Genomic DNA, 12,366 nt, shown 5'->3' on the forward strand with positions numbered 1-12,366 from the left:
GTGCCAATGACGTTTATAGTATTTCTGAAATAGAAAATAATCAACCACTCCATAGATGATTAATAGTGATAGTCTAAAAGAATTAAAAAAAAAAAAAAAAAAAAGTCCAGCTTGCCTCTCCTTTCACTTGTAGTACTTTCCTATTAGTGTTTCAGAAAACTTCAATTTATGTCTATGAAGGATTGGAGAATTCTTGCAGATGTCGGCATAATTCATTTTTATAGTTTGCTGTGCTCTTGTGGCCGCTATGTTGACTCTCTCCATCATAAGTAGATACTCAATTCTTGCCTTCATTCCAGTCACACGTCCCTACTCTTTCTTTTTCCTTCTGCACTAATACACAGCCCCAGTTCCCTTGGTCATTCCTCATTCTAGGTAGTAGCTTGCAAGGACTTCTTCAGGGCTGGAGTTATAGTGTATGATATCTTAAAGAGTCTAGAGCTGAATATCTGGATTTTACCCTGGCTATTCTAGCAGTTAAAATACCTCTTTTGAGCATCTGCAGATCTTCCTTCTGTGACTTAATTAGAAATTAATTTTGCATACAATTTCACATCTTTTAAATCTTTTACCTGCCTCTAAATAACAGGTTTGGTTTTTGGGTTTTTTTTTTTTCCCCAAATGTCATTTTGAGCTGAAAATACTCTTGTCAGAAATCTGGTCCAAGATGAAAAGGGCCGATTGCACCAACAGGTAAATCTTTGCAATGTTGTCTTTTCAAGGAATGTTCTGTGGAATCTGAAATGGGTGCGCTATTGAATTCTTTCCACCTTCTCTAGTATCTGTACTGCCCATTGGCATGGATCACAGAGATCACAAATTAGGATTTTGAGGAGCATAATAGGAAGGAGCAGATGAAAGGAATTTGATTTCTGATCTTATGTGAAGGAGGAAAATCTCTTCTTGGAGGAAGTTGTCTGTAAATGGGTACAGACAATATAATCTGGGTTGGCATGGCTTCACCTCTTATTAAATTATATAATATTTAACTGTATATTGGAACAGGCCTTAGTTCTTCTCTACTAAAACAATAAGTGCATCTATAATCTATGAAATGCCTTAGAAGAAGAAATAATAATACAAAAAATTTTTTTCTCAACAACAAAATGGTGATGTCCAGTGGGATATGTTCTTCTCAAGGATGTTAAAAGTCTCTGCCAGATGCTTTATTCCTTTAATATTTGCAAAGTTTTTGTTTCTGTTCTCATGAGTCCTGCTGTTTTGTTTAAGGCTGTTTAAGGGTAAATGTTGGTGCAAATTCATTTGCATCAAAAATACCGAGCTGATCGCAAAGTAATCTAAGAACAAATACCCAAGACTCCAGAACACATATTTAGGCATATTCTGTTTTAGTGTACATCAAATGACAATCAAAACCATATTCTTCTATCTAAGACCATATTCTAGTAGTTAAAGGGTTACACAGTTTTGTTAAGAAGTTTGGGAATTTTATTTTTTGCAATTCATTGACTGAATTGGAAGTTAATTTACTTCTAACTCTCTAGCTATGGTTTTGCTTAATTGGAAGTAAAGTGAACATGAAACAAGACCTTTGTTCCAAATAACCTTAAGCATGATGTGGTAAGAGAGTCTGAATCAAGCAGCTTTCCTAGATGATATGAAATGTTACGGATGGTTCAGTAAAACTAGGAAGCTTACAAAAGAAATGATACTTGATTATAAAAGAGTATAACTAGTTTAGAGACAAGGAGAGCAAAGAGGTATAATATGCAGAGCAATCTGATAGAGATATCTAGAGATAGATGGCAGACGGACGAGAAAGAGGCAGCAGACAGCTCTGTGGCCAATCCCATCTCCACAATGTGCCTGTTCTGACAAAGCATAAAGTAACTTGCTCGAGAAGATGAAAATAGATTGTTTCTGTCTCTAGAATAATTGTCTTCTCCTGAGGTCATGTATTCCACTGGAAGGACATAAATGCATACCTTGAGAGTTTCTTTTGTTTATTTTTCTTCCCAAACACCTCAACTAGAGAACCGTTCTTCCTTCCTCTTTCTTCATTGTTACGTTCACAGGCTAGGGTTGTATGGAGAGATTCAGTGTGGATTTAAGCTGTGTGGGGCTCAGAAGAACTTTTCTGTTCTCTGTGTCTGGGGAATCCTGAAGGGCTGAGCTCCTCAAGGAAAAGAGAAAGAAAGTTTGCTCCGTGCAAAGGGTCCTGAGCAAGAGTAGCTTTAAAGGAAGTAGGATGGCATATAGTTGAAACAACAGAATATTATAGTTATTCATTTAGGACCAGATTTTTGAAGGCAGTTTGGCACCTGGAGTTGAAACAAAATGCCAAGGCAGAGTAAAATTCAGGTGCTTATTACCACTGATTTCAATGGGGGTTAAGTGCTTTTCAAAACTAAATTTTGATGCACTGATGTAAGTGCTTGTTTGCACCGTCTCAAAATAAAAATTTTTTTTAAAAAAAAGGAAAACCAGAATAAGACTTCATGTCAAATCGTAATTGTCTTCTTGCAGTCATTCCTGTTGACATCCTCTTATCAAGGCTGGGCTGGAAGTGATTCAGTCCAGCTTGCTGGAGCTAGTTACCAAGAATAAGCACCAGCTGTCCCCACTCTTTTATTGCCTCCTCGCTCATAGCTAGGCTCCTTTTGCTCTTCTGACTTGGACCCCAGGGAGTGTCCCCTCAGCTGTGCCAGGGACCTGCTTACTACCCTGCCAGTGGCACTGGTGACTCTCCCTCTCCCTGTCTTTACATTACTGCAACATTGCTGAGCCCCAACACGCCCCCATGACTCGAAAACTCTGCATAGCAAGGGTTTCTTGACATACATGAGGCTTGCTCCTGGTGAAGGCAGAGGTAATCCTCGTTACAGAGCTGTCTGAGAGAGGAAGGAGGTTACTTCAGTCTATAAGGGTAAGCTGCTCTTCATCACAATTGTAGGGTATTATTTAATATGTAGCATAAAAATGTGACAAGATTTTCTGAGGTGATGGGCACCCTAAGTGCTCAATGAGCTTAACTAAACATGGGTAAAACTAAAGGCTGCTAGTTAAGGATACTCTACATAGGGATTTAGGTAACGCATTTCCCATTTTAGACATCTGTCAGCATCTTGGCCAAAAGTTATATTTCAACAAATGAGTTAAAATAATTTTCTTCAAATATTTTAATTCATTTATTAAAACAAATGTGTTGGGTCTCTGGTATTAGTGTATGCTTAAAAATGCTGTATCATTTTAAGTCCTGATGTTATTGAAGCTTATAGGTTAAGACAACTGAGAAGATGTGCTGAAAATGCTGGTTTGATAGCCAGTTCTCTAAACATTTTGTGTGCTTGCTTCGGCAGCACGTATACTAAAATTGGAATGATATAAAGATTAGCATGGCCCCTGCGCAAGGATGACACACAAATTCGTGAAGCGTTCCATATTCTGTGCAGAAGTTAAGATGGGAAGTAGAGAAAGCAAAGCGATATGTATAACATGGCTTACTAAATGGCATGGCTAGCACTGGTGATGAAATGAAATTGCAGTGAAACAAGGTTGATAGTCTTCTTTTGAAAGGTGTGGCACTGGATCAGAGTTCATCTATTAAATCCTTTACTCTGAATGATCAACTGATGCACAGGATTTCAGTATCACGCTTTGTCCTCAGAAAATAATGTACAGCCTTGACCTAGGAATATTTCACTGAACCTTTAATTTTCACAGCTCACTACTGAAGCTTATAAAGGAGATATCTTTCTTTGTTACTAAGGCTTTGCTGGCAGAAACATGTCTTATGATGCTTCTATTTTTAAAGACTGAGAATTCAGCCTTTCTAATATGCTTCTAAATTCAAATTTAATTTGCTACTTTGTTCTATAGATGTTCATTAAAACCTTTGGGCAACAATATGTTCATGTTCTGCTGCTTGAATCTTTGATGTTGAAATCTCTTCTACTAAGCATACATTATTATGTCGGACTTCTACAAGAATCTGTTGATTTACTCAGTTTGCTGGATTGAATCCTTGGAAGTATATCTTTCTGTGTCCTGAACAAGTCCAGTTAACTGTAGAGGCTTGCAGTCTTATATTTAGACTTATCTCAGTAGTCATGATTGCATATGTTATTCTTTAGTCCCTTTTACTAAAAGAATTGTGTGTGTGGAGCAGCTGTTCATCTCGTGCTAGAAGGTACTGAATTTTGCTAGTGAATAGAGTTTACATATGCCTAGAAAGCTGTGAAAATAATAATAATAATAATAATATTTCAGTGTTAGAAGAACATTTCTCCCTTCTGTAATTGCAAGGCTTTTAGATGTAGATTTATTGTACTATTTAAGTATGACTCTCATATTGGCAAAGTGATACAGAAATGTGGAAAGTTATGTCGATTCACAAGTACACTAGAGCCCAATTGTGATTCATACCAGCAAAATGACCCTTTCAGTACCTAATTCAGAAAGGACTTAACGAAAAGCAGATCTGTGCCAGCTGCTCACCTGGCACAGATTTAGCTCACAGGTCCATACATGCTAAGCAAAGGCCAGTATGTTAGCATGAGTTGGCATATGGGTATGCGTGGTGGTGCTAACTCTCAGATGGAAAGAGTAGCCCTTTGAAAGTTGGCCTTATTTAGACCCAGAGCAGAAGCAACTTTTTCTCTTACTATCTGTGTGTTCCTAAGCAGTGCAGTTGCTTTAAAATAATTAACAATGAATCACAGAACAATTGAGGTTGGAAGGGACATCTGGAGGTCATTTGATCCAACCCCCCTGCTCAAGTAGGGCCACCTATAGCAGGTTGCCCAAGACCCTGAATATCTTTGAGAATGGAGACTCCACAACCTTCTTGGGCAACCTATGCCAGTGCTCAGTCACCCTCGCAGCAAAAAAACTGTTTCCTGATGTTGAGAGGGAGCCTCCTGTGTGTGTTTGTGCCCACTGTCTCTGGTCCTGTCACTGGGCACTGCTGAAAAGAGCCTGGCTGTGTCTTTGGTATATCCTTCCTTCAGGTACTTGTACACATTGATGGGATCCCTCCCTGAATGGGCAGCAAGTTTAAAGAACCTTTGGGTAATGGTGTGATGATGTGCAAATAATCGTTACTGCATAAAAAGAATTAAAAAAAAAAAAAGAAAAAATGAATACTACTTCATAATAAAGAAAAACCCTTCAATTAGAGCTTAAGAATGCGTTTCATTTATTAGCTTCTCAGGAACCATTTTCACCCTGTGAAAACAGCTATGGCACTATTACCTTTCCCAAGTAGGATGACTCTTAAATCCACATAGGACTTTAAAGATTCATTACTTTTATAGCTAGTATTTTTTTATATGAGTATTCACATGATGTGATTTCTTTCTGTCAAGTTTATCACAAAGCATGTTTTGCTAACCTGATTACTCATTGGAAATTAATAAATCAGTTTAGAAATTCCACTGAAGTGGATTCATTGTTTTTATTTAAATGAATATTCATATATATATTTTTATAATGTTTACCATCTTGCAATTCTTGGGACTCAAAAATGAACTTTTTGATCTGCAGTAGCTATTATATGAATGTGAATGATTCAAATGCTATGATGATTTGCAACCATGATATTAGTAAACATAACTAATCATTAGTCAAAGTAAAACTTGATTTTCTGAAATGTTAGTTATTTGTCTGAACTCTAGCTGGAATTTACAGACTATAATTTTCCACCCAAATAATTTGTTTGTGCTCATTATGAACAGCTCATTAGGAGCCTCTGTCAGCATCCATGATGAGTTAAAACACAAACCTGAAATCAGGCAATGGTATGCCAGACTGATAACCTGCACGTTTGTAGTCACATTGCTAGATGTCTTTGAGTGCAGTGACATCTCCTTGTGGGCAAAGCTGTGATAGATCTTCCCTGCACAGAATTTATAGAGAAGATAAATCTATGCCTTGCGTTTTCTTCTCTAGAGTTTGCACTGATTGCATGCTTGTACGTAAGCGGTGTAAATGGTTCTTCAATCCGAAGTTGGGTAGATGTCAGATACTTTACTCAAAGGGTAGAAATAACACTGCGACCATGTCAATTTGCCATCTTCATTTTGAGTATCTGGAGTCTTTTTAATTAAGCTAAAGCCTGTAACATGCACCTTGCTTAAAACTAAGAAAAAACAGTTCTTAAAACTTCATTCTTCTTCTGGATTTCATCACTTTTTCTCAAAAACATGACTACTGTCTTGGTGTTGGTATTTTGTCTGGCAAGGGTTGACCGCTTGTAGAGGAGCATAGATCACCTAATTCAACTGTTCAAGGGGCTTCTGGCACCTCTCCCAATGTGCAAGGTGAGGGAAAAGAGGCCCAAGAAAATACATTCATGAAAGCAAGGAAAATGGATTTTGTACTGCCTGAGCTGCTGACTCAGCCCCCTAAGGATGCTTGAAATGTGGGTGTAGCACTTGCTGGAATTCAAGATACAGTGCTTAAAAAGGCTATGGCAGGTCCTTTACCCTTTAAAGAGCAGTCACTATGTTAGATGGACATGAAAAAGAGAGTACCAGCTGAAAGTGCTCCTGATCAACATTTTTTAAAACTGAAGTTGCTTACTCGGCCAGCTAATAAAATACCAGTAACATCCTGAAATAATGAAATATTTTATTAGCCAAGGCTCAGCAGAATTGCCTCAGTGCTATTAAAAATATTTATAAAATGAATTTGAAGGGCATCGTGGCCCATTAATGTCATCGCTCCTGACATATTATCAGGACACCATACTATAATGTTACTTAGCAAAAACTATCAGCTAATGCCAGGACTAGAGAACTTGCTCTTAGCAGGATTTGTGCAGTTATTTAGGTGAGCAGGCTTTGGGGAATAAGAAAAGGACATCTTACTCTAGAAATGTATAATTCTTTTTATTTTCTGTATGTACTAACATGTTTTAAATAGGAAGAGAAAAAAATGTATTAAATGTAGCAAGGAGGAGCATACAAAAACATCAATTCTATTGGTCTAATGACCAAGGACATTTTAAAAGTGTTGAATGGAAACTTATGCATATTTATTGAGCTTTACTTCCCAAAAATTTCATGGTGTTATGCTTACCATAGAATAACATGTTATTCACCTTGCAGATTTTCTACATAATTTCCTTGTGTAGTATGTGATTATGCTTCAGGAAAATAATACAGAGGGAAAAACAGAGTGTTCTATGGGCAAGCAGATGCTGGACCAGAAAACTTTTTTTTCCTCCATTTTATTTGTTTTGTTCTGTTTTCCCCTCTTTGTCTTGCAGTTTTCTGGCACATCCTCAGAATCTGCACCTCCGGCTGCACAGGGGTGTCCCATTTCAGAATACTAAAGCAGCACAAAATTAGTTGCTTCTTGTTATTACTGCATTGGGGCAGCTTTCTGCCGAGCACGGGCACTAAAACAACCTGGCACAAGGCAGGGGACATGCCAGATGCAGGGGAAGGATCTCACGTCAGCCGGGGCAGGTTTCGGCACCATGGCTGGGTTGGCTCTGGCCTCGGTCCGTGACCTAGAGGAATCTCTGAAGACCTCTCTGGAGACTTTTTAATCAGGGCTAATACGACACAGAGATTATACTGGAGATAATGTACCTTCTGGAAGGATTTTGAGCTTCGTTTTGCTGCTGCTATTAACGTAGAATATTTTTTCCCAGGAGAGGAATATTTCACTTCAGTAGGATTATTAGTTTGAAGGAGTGTTGCTTCACACAAGTGGTCCTGTTTAAATAAGCTGTGTTTGACAGCGAAGGCTACGGCGTGCTCCTGTGTTTCCTGAGACTGCACAAGGATAGATCTGTCTGGGCTATTTCCAGTTCTTCCTGTCAGATTAATTTCAAGGAGTCAGGAGCATTAACAACTCCTTCGCTTGAAGAGCACTGGCAAGGATTTCTGTCTCTCCCCCTCTTCCATGCCTTTCATCATACCCTAGGCCCTGGGAGAAGCCTGTAGACCACTAATGCTGATTCCATGATTCTGTGAAACTGGTAGCATCCCTGAATTACCTGTGCAACAGAGAGGAGGGGACAAGGCATACTGGATAACAGAGCCTTCAGCTGTGCTGACATCTCCTGTACGATGTGGAGGAAAGGGACATTTTCATCAAAGGTAGGGACTTCATGGAGGTATGCAGGGAAGGGCAAAGAAAGCAGGGAGAAAAGCTCAGAGTCACAGATTGCAAGAGCTTGCCGAGTGGGGCATGAAGCTCTTAAACACAGGAATTAATAAGTTTCTAAGATTTAATGCCAACAAAAAAAACGTTGACTGCATATCAGTGTGGTTGCCTCTTCTCCTGGAGATCAGAACTCTGCTGGAAGCTCATCCAAAGAATATATAGCTTTTCCCATTGTTTTGAAGTCTCTCATATTATGTGTACACGTATACATAGACTGACCAGGAAAGTTGGCTGTAAGCTGTGTATTCCACAGGAACGTTTGTCATGGTGTTAAATGGTAAACTGTACAGTGAAAGATGCTTTATTTGAATTAGGTCCATACATGTTAACTAAAACTGGACCATTCTTTCTGTATATATTTAGCAGTCAGAAAATCTCCTTTATGTCAGATGTTATATAAATTACCAAGTATTTGGAAAGAACTCTCTTGTTTTGTGCAAAGCTGTTTTGCTGACTCCCTCCTATCCAAGGTGTTCCTATGCTGATAGCATCTTGTTCTCTTAAGTGAATTTCTTGTAAAAAGATTATGTCAGCTTTTTCTGTTTCAACAATTTTTTGTGGTTATAACTTTAAGCCATTTATGTTCCCCATTACAAATTCAATTATTTGATTTGCCATCATTCACCTCCGTAATATTTGACCATTTAATATACTCTACAATGTCATTGCCAAGATTTAACATACCTATAAAAAGACTAGCATATTCTAGAGCTATTTGTTTGGAGATGTTGGTTTTCAAAGAAATTAATATATCAATATAATCCTGAGAAACCTACTAGAACACTTTGCATATTTTGACACTTTTAGTCTAGTTTCTCATTAACAGGCTCTGTTGGTTTCTTATATTGCCAATGAATTACTTATCAATAAAAATAATAGAGTTAAAATATTTCCAACAAAAAGGAAAGACAGAAGGTTAAGGCAATAGTGATAATCAACACAGTTGTGGATAAACTGGTATTGTAAGCAAGAAAGACTGGCAGGGTGCAATTTTTTTCTTTGCTTTCATGGCATGCAGATGTGGCTAAACTGGTACAAAAAATAAAAAGTGGGTGTTGGGGGTTTTTTTGGCCTTGAAAAATTCCATTACTGACCAGTCATCATATCCAGATTTCCCTGGCTAATGGAATCTGACAAGATCGCAGCCTATGGGAATATGGCTGCAGGCCAGTAATTTTTTTTGTTCTTGTCAGGCATACTCAAAAGGGTAAGGCCATCTGCTTTCCAGCAATTAGATACTCCCCTTTCAATTGTAATATACTGTGAGTCAGATAATTTATTCATCCCAGAGTAAACATATACACTTGCAGTACGGTGGAAATGAAGAGAACTAAGCCTGGCAGAGGAATAAATAGCTCTGCTGTCCCTTGTCCAGTCCACGCAGCTCCCCAGCAGCTCACCCACGCTGTCCCTCTGAATAAGCACTCCTTCCTGCCCCCCTTCTTCTGCTTTGCCACATAAAAGAAAGCTGTCATGTACAGTTACTGGAGGATCTCTGAAGGTCCGTGGTTATTTGGTTTAAATGTTTTCAGTAGTCCATGAAGACCTAGGTAGGCGGTTGGATTCAGGGTGGTAATGTGACTGGTAATGCTGAAAGGAATACAGAGCAGGTATGGTATAACTGGTTTGCAAGTAGAGTCTCAAGGAAACCAAATTAAACAAACAGAAATGTGGACCAAGGAAGTGAATAAAGGGAGATTTTTGTAATGAACAGTGTCACCCAGCAAATACGATTTGTTGACGTTGCTAGCAAAAAGACACAGGCTTTGCATTAAACAAAGGCGGGGCTTGACATGGTACATGACTGTGTCTTCTCCTGCAGACGCTGGCCCCAGCAGGGCTGTGTATGTGGGGGAGAGCCTGGTCCCTGCAGGCTGCCCCTCAGGCAGCAGCAGCATGGTGGGTGCCCATGGGCTAGAAAGACGCTGGTGCAGGTTGAAGACCTCCCCTGGGCACTGGGAGGAGGAAACACACACGGACAAGCCCACGCAAACCTGCGAGTGAGGAGGCAGGGACCCACCAAAACACTGTGCCCATCTGGAGAAGCCCTCAGGATGATGGCAGTTTGCTGCAACCCTCCTACCCACATCCTCCTGGAGGAAGGCTGATGCCATCAACCTTGGGGCCAGGAGGGCATCTGGAGGGTGAGCGTGACACCAGGCAAATAGTGGTAGCTATTAGTAGGTTTTCTCATATAACGATTTACATTGTCATTAATGAGCCTTTTCTTTATCAATTAGGATGTGAGGTATTGATAGTATTGTAACTGAACTAATAATTACTGCTTGTTGTATTTTGATTAGGCTGCTAAAACATGAACTGGGCAAACAGCAAATTCTTGGCTCCGTGTTTTTGGTATGTTTCCTTTTTCCCATAACGAGGTTTTGAGTGCAACCAGTGGAAGAACTTCCTGCCTTGCTGGGAATTAATTCCATGTGAGTATGAAAATTTTGACTGACTTTGGCTATTTCTACACTAAGTTGTTCAAATTTAAAGATCCCAGGCTAAGGAAAAAAGCCTTACTAAGGAAAAAAGCCTCCAGAAAGAAGCTGAGTCTGTCCTCTTAACTGTATTTCTGTATAAATGATAATTATAAAGTTGTTAAAGAGTGAGAGGTCAATTAAAAATTTATCTGGAGGAAAACTCTGGTTCCAAGCTCTTACTTCAAGATTTGGATAAAGTCTGATATAAATCTGATCAGAAGTCTCTGGTTGACAATATACTTTGTAATAGTAAAATAAAAGAAAATGTCATAGCTAATCTGCTTCGAATGTTGGAGAGACTCAGAAAAGTTTATCCCACTTAAATTAAAAATGTGAGAATTTTGTCTTGTATTTGAGAGTTTGTCCCAATTATAGTGTGTGGCTTTCATGAACACACATTGATCGAATTTCTCTTGCTGGAACTGGTTTTAGAAAATATTTATATATATATATATATAACTATACCTAGAAATCAGTCTTAAGTTATCATTTGCATGCATATGGTAGGAGATATTGAAGAAGTGAGTTGGGAACTAAAAATATCACAGGACATTGATCAGAATTAAGAAGATCAGTTCCAACAAAGCAGGTCCTAGAAATTAGAGTGCTCCTGGGAGAAATTAGAAATACTTGGTCATCACAGAAGTCAATATGCTAGACCCTGTGCTTGTGTAGATTACCATTGAAATCAATAAACTCTTACAGTTTGTCACAGCTTTTGGTGGTGTTAAATTAGGGTAATATTTATGACAGTACTTTCTACTGTTCCGTCTCTCAGAAATGTGTAAATGGTCAGAAGGGGCTTGTGTGCTGTAGAAATGCATCAAGAAACATTGGGCATGAAATGGAGGAGACTAACGGTGAAGATGACACAGTTATAGCTGTACATACTTGATCTGGAAGTACTTCAGTAGCATATTGTCCCATTAACAGACTGAACCTTTAAGAGAGGAGACAGTGTATGGAGCCTTATTGCAGCATTTTCCATCTGCTAAGAAGTTAGATGTTGACATTAATTCCATAGGCTCATGATTTAGCACTCTCTCACACCTGATGTTTTGTACGTGCCCCCTGGCAACCATCAATTGCAGTGGAGACTGGAATTTGTCTTGCTTTAGGTGAAACAAAGTGATATTTACTGAAATATTAAACAGGAGAACAGATTGCAAAACCCCAGGCTAGACATCATGAGGAGCTTCAGAGACATCTTCAGGGCAATTTTTTTCTACTTCACTTCATAAGTAGGATAAGGTAAACACCTACCCTTTATGAGCAAACATTGCTTTATATAAACCCATAGGCAGAAGATATTTACTTATTTACAAAAGAAAGTTAAAACCTGATAGAAATGTGATGTATATTACCTCTAACTTAATGGAAATTTGAAGATTCATTTTCCTTTTATAGAATGAACTTGCTTCCCACAAATTCTTTGAAAATACACTCTTTGCTTTAAAAAACTTCGGTCTAGCTGAATTGAGGTTACAACCCTAAAATGTTTCCTAACACTAATCTCACATATTACCAGGGTGATAATAACTTTCTTCAGCCGAGAGTGGTGTAAAGTGAACAGTGAATAGGATTGCTGATCTTTCATTTTTGTTCTTTCAGTCACCTTTTCTGAACATATATGCCATTAAATCTTTAGTTTAGGAAGAAGAACAAAGATTTGTTAGCTCAAAGCAGTATTTTTCCAAAGACAAAAACTGGGGGGAAAAAACACGTTGTTGGTTTGTGGTTTTTT

General features: G+C 38.6%; 1 non-coding gene across 1 annotated transcript; it reads left to right on the top strand.

Annotated features, from left to right (window-relative positions):
• Nucleotides 1-3,304: 3,304 nt before the first annotated feature.
• On the top strand, nt 3,305-3,408 carry LOC148051562 (U6 spliceosomal RNA). Its single transcript, XR_015700219.1, has one exon. It is a non-coding gene; the product is annotated as a U6 spliceosomal RNA (small nuclear RNA).
• The last annotated feature ends 8,958 nt before the right edge of the window (nt 3,409-12,366 follow it).

Source organism: Nipponia nippon, unplaced genomic scaffold, assembly GCF_047370975.1.
Source record: "Nipponia nippon isolate SJK-2023a ecotype South Korea unplaced genomic scaffold, ASM4737097v1 scaffold_6, whole genome shotgun sequence".
In the NCBI taxonomy this organism is placed as follows: domain Eukaryota; kingdom Metazoa; phylum Chordata; class Aves; order Pelecaniformes; family Threskiornithidae; genus Nipponia; species Nipponia nippon.